The following is an 11,711-nucleotide window of genomic DNA, read 5'->3' on the forward strand; positions in this document are numbered from 1 at the left end:
CATTTAAAGGCAAAGACCTTTCTGATTACATGGGGCTATCAGTGGCCAGAACACTCCATGCTTGGATGTGCTATTCAGTGAAGTAATGGTTGAGGCATATTTTACCTCAAAACAGTGCAGTATTGTCCTGCAATTATTAAATGGTTTTTAACAAATAGGTAACACTTTCATTTATTATATGCTTAATTTCTCAATGATCCATCAACATTAAGTAACAATTCATATTTTCTAAGTGTACATTGTATGAGTGGGTATATTGTCTGGAAAATAGTTCATAAATACATCAGTCTATTAGCATAAATTATAATGTTCCATACATTTTGTTAGCTATTCACTCAAATTCAGAAAAAACTATTTCAGTTTATGGACTATTTGTGATTTTCCTTGCATCATTATAAACAACCCAACTTTACAAAATTAATATATTTTAGGAAAATATTCATTACATTGGTTGCATGTACATATGTTTATAGTTCTATAAATGTTTACATGTTTAAATATACTATCAGGTCTATGCAATGCAATGCTAATGGGTCTGTCAATGTACCACACAGAAGAATGAGCATGGATCTTGTACTAAAGGCACTTATCAGTTAGCAAGTATGAGATATTATGAGTTATATTTACAATATGACATAATATGTAAATATCTGATAACTAGTAACTGAAAATAAACATAACCACCCTCTTAAAATTTGGCAAATCTACTCACTGATGAAGTCAAATTGTGGTCAAACAATCAACACCAGTGAATCAAAAGAGAACGTTGTTTTTATTTGGAGAATATTTTTTATAAGGTTGTCTCTGGTAGATGAATATTTTTCATCAATAGCAGTAAACATATATAGTTGCTTATGTAAGGGATACATCCTTGTGTTGTTCATTTTTCCTTATGATTCTAGTGAAAAAGAAAGCTAAAAGTTATATTTAGTAAGAACACAGGTGAGGGGGAGTGAGAAGGATCAAAACAGAGGAAGGAAAAGCACAAGAGATTATGGTGAAGGTTCACGGGTGTCTTGGTGGGAATTTTATGGGGATTACTCCTGAGAGGAGAATGAACAATGACGTAAAAAAATATGTAAATAAAAATGAATGAATAAATAAATAAAAGAACACAATAGACATTTAAAATGGAATTTTTAATAAATTCAATCAAATCTTAAGCCTATAAGTGTTCCTCTTCATATCAAGTTATTTCAGAAAAATTAGATAGATTGACAAGTTGATTGCTGATGGAATAACTTACACATCGAATTTGACTTAATGGTGACCATCAAGTGTTGGCAAATTAATATAGCATCAATTGGGGGTAGAACATGTGCAATTACATTTTTGACAAGCTTTCACAAGGAGGAAAACACACGAAGCACGCTCCAGAGAATAATGTATATTTAGAGTGGATAGCTACATTTGGAAAATCAATGTAAGCTTCCTATTACAGTCTAGTTTATTTTTTATTAAGGTTGGCAGTAACTGAAAGTTTTCAAATATTTTGTTTTATAATAAACCAACACAAGTTTTCAGAAACAATTTAGCTGTCTCTCTGCAAAATGTGCCCTGAAAACTCATTTAAAACAAGCAAATACTCAATTCTGAGATGTTGCACAGAATATGTTACACAATAAATTTAATGAAATGAACAGCAAAGCCAAAAATACATTAAAACACTTTTTTCAAAAGAAAAGAAAACTTAAAAGTGAAAAAAATAAGAAAAACAGAAGAAAATTTCCTAAGCATGATAAAGATAAGATTTTATAAACCCAAAGGAATTAGCATAGGTTTCTGCAAATAACTGTTCTATCAAAATGAAAATGAGTAATCTGGAAAAACCTTAAGAATTATCACTAATCTTTCAGATATGAGAGAGGAAGAGTAACTGGAAAGGAATGTGGGCTGAATTGTTTCATTTTCCTCTTCTTACAGCAAGATAGCAATATTGGGGGGGGCAACTGTGTGAAACAAGGTAAATAAATCGAAAAATGAACTAGAGAATCTTACTTCCAAAGTTATGGTAGATCATAGACCATGAACGTCCCTATTAATGAATACAGCTGAAAGGGTGAATACAATATTTTTTCAAAGATATTATAGAATATTGGTGAAGGACTTGGTCTTGGAAATTGTGTAGCCTGTACTTGAATTTCAAATCTACTATTTATTTGCTCACTTATCTTCGGGCCTTCCTCTACATATTGAGATGGATAATATGTAGGGTTATTTTTAGGATTGAGTGAATGGAGGCAAAGATTTAAACCACTCTTATCTTTTCTCCTCTTCCTCTTCGTTATCTATCTATTGTATCTCTCAATCCATCAATCAATCATCTATCTTTATATTAGTGTGAGTATAATTCAAGCACATTATGCTGAATGCCATAAAAAATAAATGGAAAATAGTATTAATGGAGATTTAAGCTCTCGTCTAGATAATTTATAGCATTAAAACAGCAAAAGTTTCATAAATATACATATACAAGAATACATTAAAAAAACAGAATCCTGCTGTTTGCCTCTAGAGAATGGAATGATGTCATAAACATGAATATCAGACAAAAGGGACAGTAATGTGTGTATTATTTATTTTATATGTGTATGTGCATGTGTAGTAAATATATAAAGTGAGGAGATTGTTAATGTCACATATAGGTAATTGATGGAGAGCTGTACAGTATGTTCACTTAAGTGCTAAAATTTCATATTTTCAATACAGATCTAAAACAAGTAGAATATTATCAAACAGAAGCTTTTGAGACAATTGATGTCTGCCATATTTTTTGTAATCTAATTGTGATTTGATTTCATTGTTAGGAGAGGAAAGTTTAAAGATTTAGAGTTCTTAAAAATTAATGATACAGATTATATTTCATAAGCAAATTGTATGTCAGTTATCAAATTTGTTCCATGTTTCAGTTTAATATGTTTTATAGTTCATAGCTTATTGTACGCATTTTAAACACTGAAGAAAGTTTTTAAAATCATTCAATCATAGTTCCTCCCCCAATTCAAAAGAGTCTCCTTTCTCAAGAATGTAATATAGGTTTATCTTATATTTAATTTAGACCCTTTACGATTTCTCTGTTTCCTTTTTAAAACTGGTAAAAAGAACAAGTAGAGGCAATTTTTCACAAGTGTAGCAATTGTGATTCTCTACATCAGCATCCATTCTTTGAGCAAACCTAAAACAACCTCCTGGAACCCAGCAGGGTTGGCTCAGTTCATTGCTATATGTTATAACAAAGTAGAACTGGAGAAAAATCTATAGAGGAGGAAATAAGGTGAGCACCAGGACAAACGGCTGAGTTACTGAAAATGAAATAAATGATGAATTTTTTGCCTCTCAACATTTCCATTTTAATCTGCCTGAATACAAATAAAACACTGAAATAGAATGTGTTCTTGTAAATGTACATTTGGATATTTTACTTCTAGTCAGTTAAATTTAATGCTATTTATGGTTTAAAAATCCCAACTGAAATATGAAGCGGGGTGATAATAGCAAAGTGGTCGCTAACTTGCTGATGGGGTACATTCTCGCACTCTTCTGCTTCATTGCAAACTCTGTAAAATGAGTCCTATTCTCTGACAGGTCACTAGTCATTCTTTCCTATTTTATTAGAATGCAGAACACCTCAACTTTGTACCACGAATAATGCAGCGATCTTATGTTACATCTTTGGATTTGGTATTTTATATGACAAGGAACTAATCTACAGTAAATTTTGATATGTCACGATTTTAATGAAAAAAGGCAACCTCAAGAGCTTTAATACAGTAGTGGTTAATAATCCTGGGGCTCTGGGTTTAAGTGGGGAGCCAGGAGATGTGAAGTGAAACCATTATATCACTGCAGATTAGTATGGTGTATGCTATTCATCCTCAGATTTAATTTCAATGAGCAAGAGTGGGACTTCATAAAATCACACTTTAGAGATAGGTAAAGCCTAATAATAGCATAATATAATCCTTTCATTTAACAAATGGGAATATTTAGATTTCTATAAAAGGTTATCAACATTCTCAAGGCATTTCCATAGCTAACCATGGTAATATGCTATAATAAACATTTTTCTTTTTAATTTTATAATATCTATATTTAGATGACAGTATACATAACAATAAAGTTCATTTGATTATACAATGCATCAATTTTCTTTGTCCTTGAGAACAGAGTTCCCTTTAGTAGAAGACCAACGTTTGATTTCTCTGAGTGAGTGATCCCCATCCTCAGAGTTTTTTTTTTAAGATTTATTTATTTATGCATACAAGAGCTGGGGTACAGGCCAGAGATGCAGTGGGTGAGAGGATTCACCAGAGACAGAGTGGGGAGCAGATCAGGCAGATTGACCGAAGTACACTGCTGAGGGGAACAGCGGACAAGTCAGGAGATATCTGCTGCGCCATGTGGGTATCTCCCTGGCCAGGGATCAAACTCGTGCTGCAGAGGCTGCGGGACAGCTTCATAGATTGTGTCTTAACCCCTTGCACCACCATCCTAAGAGTTTTTAGCCTGAGTTTGTATAGAAGTCAGAAAAAAAAAAAAGATTATTTTTCTTGACAAAGAAAACATCTAGTTAATTTCTAAAATTTTCAATTAGCTAAGGAGGGTTGATTTCCAGCAAACTTAGTTCTCTTACAAGAAGAAACGCTGCTTGTGATTTCAGAGCAATCCCTGATCTAGCAGCACTGACTGAGCCAGAGTGGCCCGTGTGGGGAACTTGTAAGGACCAAGGGCTCCAACTCTATTCACTGAGAAGTACCTCTATAGACAGAGGGTGGGGTCAGCCATTATCTCACAATCTCTCTTTCTGCAGCTCATGATCACAATAGGGGCTCTGTCTGGGGACTTTTTCCATCCAGGATCCAGGGTCCTTCCTAGTGAACAGGAATCATTTACCAACTTCACACTTTTAAGGTAGCCTTGTAGGATGAGACAGACATTTTTCAACAGAACAAAATGTGCCATTGAGTGTGGGAGACCCAGTCTTTTTTGGGGCTGACTAGATGGAGAGAAAGAGGTAAGTCATAATTATCTAAGGTTAAAACAATATAGTTGGCAATCAATTAGGAAAATCCAAATAAAGACTATCTCTACATGTGCAACCAGGCAATAGTCAATAGTCACCAGATGAGCATATGGATGTAAATTACCAGCAAAAAGGACATGGCAAGGGCAAAGTGACCCTTGAGACTAGAGATTTTAATGCCAAAATAATGCACGGGATGCATGTGGCTTTGGCTGTGAATTGGGAGAAAATTGTTCACATAAGACACTGAAAACTCAAAAGACCATAAAGGCAACAAACAATCAGGAACTATGGAATTAGCATGCTAATTTGTCCAAGAATGAGGCAGAGTTAACAAGTCCTGCAGAGATGGATGAAACAAGAACAAGCTCGTCTGAAATCCAATGGCTCTCACCAGTGGTGAGGAGGGAGCTCTGAAGCCCTGACAGCTGTCCCAGCCAGAGTTGTAAACCCCAGAGACACCTGGATGCCTGCAGCTCTTGATAACTGCAGAGAGCAGGCTGGGTTATTAGTCTGGGTCGAGAACCAGCAACAATTCTGTTATCAGGCAGAAGCATTTGCCTGACCATGGTCAATAAAAATTTCCATAGTTAACTCTGCTTTCAGATGTTTTTCTTCTGTTCGATATTTTGCAGTAACAAAAAAAAAAAAAATACTTCATTGTAGCAAAACAAATAGGCAGTTAGAATGCTAACAATGCTTCTCAAGTGAAAAGATTTTATTTGCTGAAGGTTTACTACTTTAAATGGGTTTATTCTGCTACTGTAATAGCAATTTTCACAAGATCTGTAGGAACTCAAATTAGTTTTGTCTGAGTTTATTGATAACTTCATTAAAACATAAGATTTGGGGTAAATTGTTCTATTTCTGACACATTCTACACAGTGTAAAAATACCCTGGTTTAAAAGCTTACTGATGAATTAATTTATTGTTAGAATGGCTGTGTAAACTGAAATACTGTTTTATTAACTGTTGTTACAAGAAATTATAGAATGAGACAGGAAAGAAATATAAAATAATGTTCAATGAATGAAAATATATGGCTGTGCTTTTGTTATTTTAAAGTTTATGTGTATTTGTGAGTCAAAACTTGAATAGTAAAATCTTTGCCTCTCTTTTCCCTTATTTTTTAACATCGAAGAACTTGGGTGTAGGCCAGAAGTGCGGAGGGTGAGAGGATTCACCAGAGACAGAGTGGGGAGCAGAACAGGCAGACTGACTGAAATACACTGCTGAGGGGAGCAGTGGGCCAGACAGGAGAGGTCTGCTGCGCCATATGTGGGTTAGCTCCTTGGTCAGGGATCAGACTCAATTGGTAGAGGTGATAGCTCTGAGACTTAAACCCTAGGCCACCATGGTGGTGCCATTTTCCCTTTCTCACAATGAAATATCTTTATTCTCCTTGTTAGCTAAATACCACTTTACTTATAGGAATGGGTGATAAGATGTAAGGAGGAGAAAGAGAATGAAAGAAAGATGGAAACAATAAATAGATAAAAACAGCCTTTCAAAACAATTTATAGACACTCATAAGTGAACTCCAGGACATACTTCTGTGATCCTTTCTCTCAGACCCTAGTTTATATTTCATTATAAACATGACAAATCATATTGCAATGAAATTCAACCAGAATAGGAGTTTTCTCAATATTACTTTTCCAGTTTGCAAATATAAATATGCAGAAAAGCTTCCATATTACTAAAGAAAAATGCCTGATATTTTCTAAACATAATTATAAGTTTACAGACTGTCTAATCAAGCCACAGATGAATAACTGCTCCTTCATTTGTACTCACAGGAGAGACCAGCGACACTTTCCTAACGAGAGTGATTGCCTGGCATGTTAAGATGTCTACTCAAATGAAACAATTTCAATACATAACATTTATTCATGGGGAATGTGATAGAGTTCTTTAAAACCTGACATTTTGTCTAAGTCAGAATTTGTAGTAAACATGTTCAATATAATTTTAAAAGGGAGCTTCTCAGCTTTCTTTGTAAATCAATAATTCATCATTATAAATAACCATACCACTATTGTTCCATTCATGTCTTCAAATACAAATTTCAAGAGAAAATAGTATAAATAAATTTAAATAATTTTCTTAAGGAAAAAACTGCTTTATTCAGAAAAGACAAATACGTATATGCACAGACATATTTTAGTAAGGATCTGTTAAGCACAGCGTGACTATCAGAGGTATAAACCAGAAGAAATTTTCTTTTTAAAAAATAAAGTGATAAAAAATATGGCTGGCCAACTGACATCATCTGTAAGGACGTAGGAGACAGAGCGGTGAAAGGTATGATGACTAAAAAAAAAAAAAAAAAGAGAGAGAGAGAGAAACTTTGATATTAAAGCTGCGATAGACAGTTACTGGTTGTAGAAAATGGCACCGTGTGTTTCTAGAACAGTGTTGTAATCATGCACTGGTAACGCACTATCTTCAGTAAGTAAACCACATGCAGAAATCTCGTGCTATAAGTGTCCTATGCATTGGCATTGAGATGACCCTGACTAATGGATAGGTGGAGGCAACTGAGGGTTGTGACAAAAGGTATCTATTAAAAAAGTGAGCATGGGGCTCTCCTGGTGGTGCAGGGGTTAAAGATAGCGCTATCCACAACTGCCAGGGGCCTCTCCTGCCTTGCCTGCTGCTCCCCTCAGCAGTGTGTTTCAGTAGACCCGCCTGTCTTCTCCCCACTCTGTCTCTGGTGAATCCTCTCACCACCCACACTTCTGGCCTGCACCCCAGTTCTTGTATGCATAAATAAATATTTTTTTTAAAGTGAGCATGCGTTAAGAAAGACACTGTTAAGAACACGTGAAAAGACAAGAACAGTTAAAACTTGACTTTGCCAAGAGAATTCCCCTAAATTAAAATATCATGTGGCTGATAACATGTCTCTGAAATGTGTTACAAATATCGGCACTGAAGTTGAGGCAATGTGAGATGTTTATGGACCTCACATGTACAGTTCTGAAGCGTCCTCCAGATTTTTGATAAGCCCCTGGGGACCCCAGTTTGGAGCATTGCCCTGCCCGCTCTGCCTCTCCAGTCTCCAAGAGGTTTATAATCTTACTCTTCTATTCAATAGAGAGGCATGCATATATTATTGTAATGTGAATTCTCACCCCCACCCCAATAAATTCATATTATAGTTATGTCTTTAGCTTGACTGATAAGTGAAATCCTCTCATTCCATAGAAACTGGCACTCTAGGGATCCAAACTTGATATGAAAACAATGAGGTTGAGGCAGAGCATAGAATGACAATTTGGTTCCCAAAGATCTTGCATTTAGATAAAAGGTCATTAAAATAAATTCCTTAGTCACTTCCAAATGTTTTAATTTTCAAGGTGAATTCTAGAATATTTTCAAGAATCTATACAGATGGCTGAAGAAATGATGTCAAAGCATGCTTGATTGTCTATTTTATTCTAGAAGTGTTTTCCCAAGTTAATTGCTTGCTTTTTGATGGAGATGATTGATGATAGATAGATAGATTGATAGATAGATAGATGATAGATAGATCAATGATGAACTTGATGGAGAGTGAGTATATATATCCAATAATGATATTAATATTTGTTTAGTATGTAAGAAAGATACTAGGTTTTTTTTTGTTTCCATAAGAAGGTCATTTCATATGCATGTGCCTTAAAATATTTCAGTATTGCTGACACAATAAATTTACAATATAACTAATCTTTTAACAAAAGTCCATGAACCTAAGATGATTATCAGTCTTTCAGAAAAGTATTCCCTATGTAAGAGTGATATTTGAATTCTTCAGTCCACTTCCAGTAGCATAGACTACCTATAATTTATTTTAACTATGAAGGATGCTGTAACTCTGCTGCATTACAGATGGCAAATCACTTAAGTAGGAGCCAACGTAAATTAGTGAGCAAATAGCAGGTACAAATGAAGGATGAGTGGCAAAACTGTTTGACCTTTAGGTAAGGCCTTAGAAGCAGGACTTAACTAAAGGGCCTTATCTAAAGGCCTTATCTTCTTGTTTAGACAACCTACTTCCACTTCACCATGGAACTTCTGGATCTTGCTATAAGTTGAAAAACATTGATTCTCTTACACAAGGTACCTTTCCAGTTGAAGAGGTGAGGATATCCTTTGTTTTCAGACTGTCTGCACAAGGGGTCACGAATAGCCTAGAAAAAATTGCTTGCTCTCCCTATGTGCCATTTAGTATCTGCACAGAGAACTTAGTCCAAAGTCCAGAAGCCAGAAATTACTAGCAGAATCTCACTGCAGAGGTCGCACACTGCTGTTAGCACACCTGTCACTCTGCAGAGCCTGAAGCAGAAAGCACCCATGTTTAAGGATTGCTTTCTAGCTGCTTTAACTGTGCTCAAATGTTTTTATTACAGAAAACCTCATTACTTTTGTTAAGTGTTAGACAATAAGATTCCCTGGTGTGTCTATTCTGCCAAAATCCAGAGTCCAGTTACCCACTGGACCTCCTTATTTGTAGTTAGTGGTGATAAATCCAGCTGTTTACCCCTTAAGAGTGCTGAGTGTTTTTTTTAGGGGGACCTCCTAATATACAGCTCCCCAAAAAGTCACTAGAACATTGAAACTTGCATTTTATCCTTATTCAAAGCTTTTTAAATCATTGATCAGCTGATCTTGGGCAAGGCAAAAAAATTAATTCCAAATAGAAGATCATAGCAGAGATAGAAAATGAAGGAATATTTCTCTCCTTCTCACACACTTCATTCTTATGTAGTCCCTTCAATGAGTGAGACACATCTGGATTTATCTTCTCTATCACATGCTGCCCTTGGAAAAATGGGCAACTCCTTTGATCGAAAACATAAGAAAAATGTCATGGTTAATCCATGACTCAGCAATTTTGACAGTAATGAAGCTATTGGAACAATTTAGGCAGGGGATAATCCTTATCATTTACTTTGTAATTACATAACAATGGAATAATAATCCTTATAATTGATCTCTTTTGAATATAATGATGATGGATATAGTGATAAAGGTACAAATAAAAAAAAGAACAATCAAGAATAAAGATACAGGCATAATCAATTAAAAGACAAAAGGCAAACATTCATTCTCTCAAGAAATATTTATTTGTCCTCTACTATCTGCCAAGCTCTATTCATGTGTCTGAGAAATCACTCCTGCTGTTGTAATGAAGTCAACAACTAGTAGCAGTAGTATGGAACAGAAAGAAAAAGAAGCTACACATTGTAAAATGCTAAGTAGTGATAAGTATTGTCTGAAAATATGAAATAGTTGTGAGGTAAGTTACAGGTTAAGACATTAGAGTGAAAATTAAGATAGAGCCATGTATTTGTACATTTTAAAGTAATATTTCATTTTTACTGTATTAATTGGAAGATCTTTGACTCATCAAATTATTACTGAATAAATATATAATTTATAAGTTTAAAACAAAATGCTTAAACTACCCATGTTATTTTACCACTTTAATATTTTTAATTCAATCACTGGCTATCGGATAGGAGAATTGCTATTATTTGGCTTAGTTTTGTCATTTTCCCTGATGATTGCTACTCATGATTCCTTCTTCGGGGCCTTCAGAACTCTTTTCTCTCCAGTGTCCCACTCAACCTGTGCCATTTCTGAGAGTATGAAGATCTTGAGTAATATCAACTAACATTTTAGAGATGACTGGTTTTCCAAAATTGATTGCTAGACCCTGTTAAGATCAGCCATGCTACAGAAACCTGGAAGGGGAATGGGGAAAGAAAATATCCTATCACCATATTGCCTCAGGCCGGCTGCTTAAAGAAATTCATCGTTTATGAAAAATCTTGTTGCCTTTGGAAGCACATATAATAAAGTTGAAACCATTCAGAGAAGATTAACATGACCCTTGGGGTAAGGATAACACACATTTCATATTTTTTTAACAAACAGATACAGAGAACAGATTGGGGGTTACCAAGGAGAGCAGAATTGGGTGAAGGGGGTCAATTTTATGGTGATGGATGGAAATTAGTCTTTGTGTGGTAATAAGAAGTTGTCAAATTTAAAAGTTTTAAATTGATCTTACATATGATATTTTTATAAATATTCATAAAATATTTAAATGTAAGACCTCCTATTGGAATAAGAGGCATGGTTTATACTTGAATTTATTTAAATTTGTCAGTTTTTAAAAATGTGAGGAGAAGAAAAGCTGTAAGACAAGAAGCAATTGAGCCTAGAAATGTCAGGTTCAATTAAATTATGTAATCTAACAGCTAACTAGGTGTGTCAGCTCATCGCTTGAGGGAACCACATTCACTCAAATACTCCCTCCTGCTCAGGTGAAAGACATCAGTGAAAAGTAATTTCACTGAAGTTATAGTTTGACAATATTTTATAGCTAAAGATCATTGTTGGTCAGGAAATTATTTTCTATTGCTATCCCCAAAAAATGAAACTTTAAATTAAAAATATGCACCTCAGGCTTATACATTATAGTCTTTAAATTTTTTAAATAAACTTTTTTAAAGTCCATTAATATGTTCAGGTTTGTCCTATCTTCTGCCCTCCCAAATTAATTGTAGAATGAACTATATTTCCCCTTATTCAAGTATGATCACATATGATGTTAACTCTTAAGTGTCTAGTTCTTGGTGCCAACAAAACAAACATTTGCAATGAACAGGATTTTTGGAAATACAACATTTGAAA

The 11,711-nt window shown here is 34.7% G+C and overlaps 1 pseudogene; it reads left to right on the forward strand.

Annotated features, from left to right (window-relative positions):
- The first annotated feature begins 10,846 nt into the window (after positions 1-10,846).
- LOC119261500 (U6 spliceosomal RNA) lies at positions 10,847-10,940 on the forward strand (annotated as a pseudogene).
- Positions 10,941-11,711: the final 771 nt, after the last annotated feature.

This window comes from Talpa occidentalis, unplaced genomic scaffold (genome assembly GCF_014898055.3).
Source record: "Talpa occidentalis isolate TD23 unplaced genomic scaffold, MPIMG_talOcc4v2.1 talOcc4.6, whole genome shotgun sequence".
NCBI lineage: Eukaryota > Metazoa > Chordata > Mammalia > Eulipotyphla > Talpidae > Talpa > Talpa occidentalis.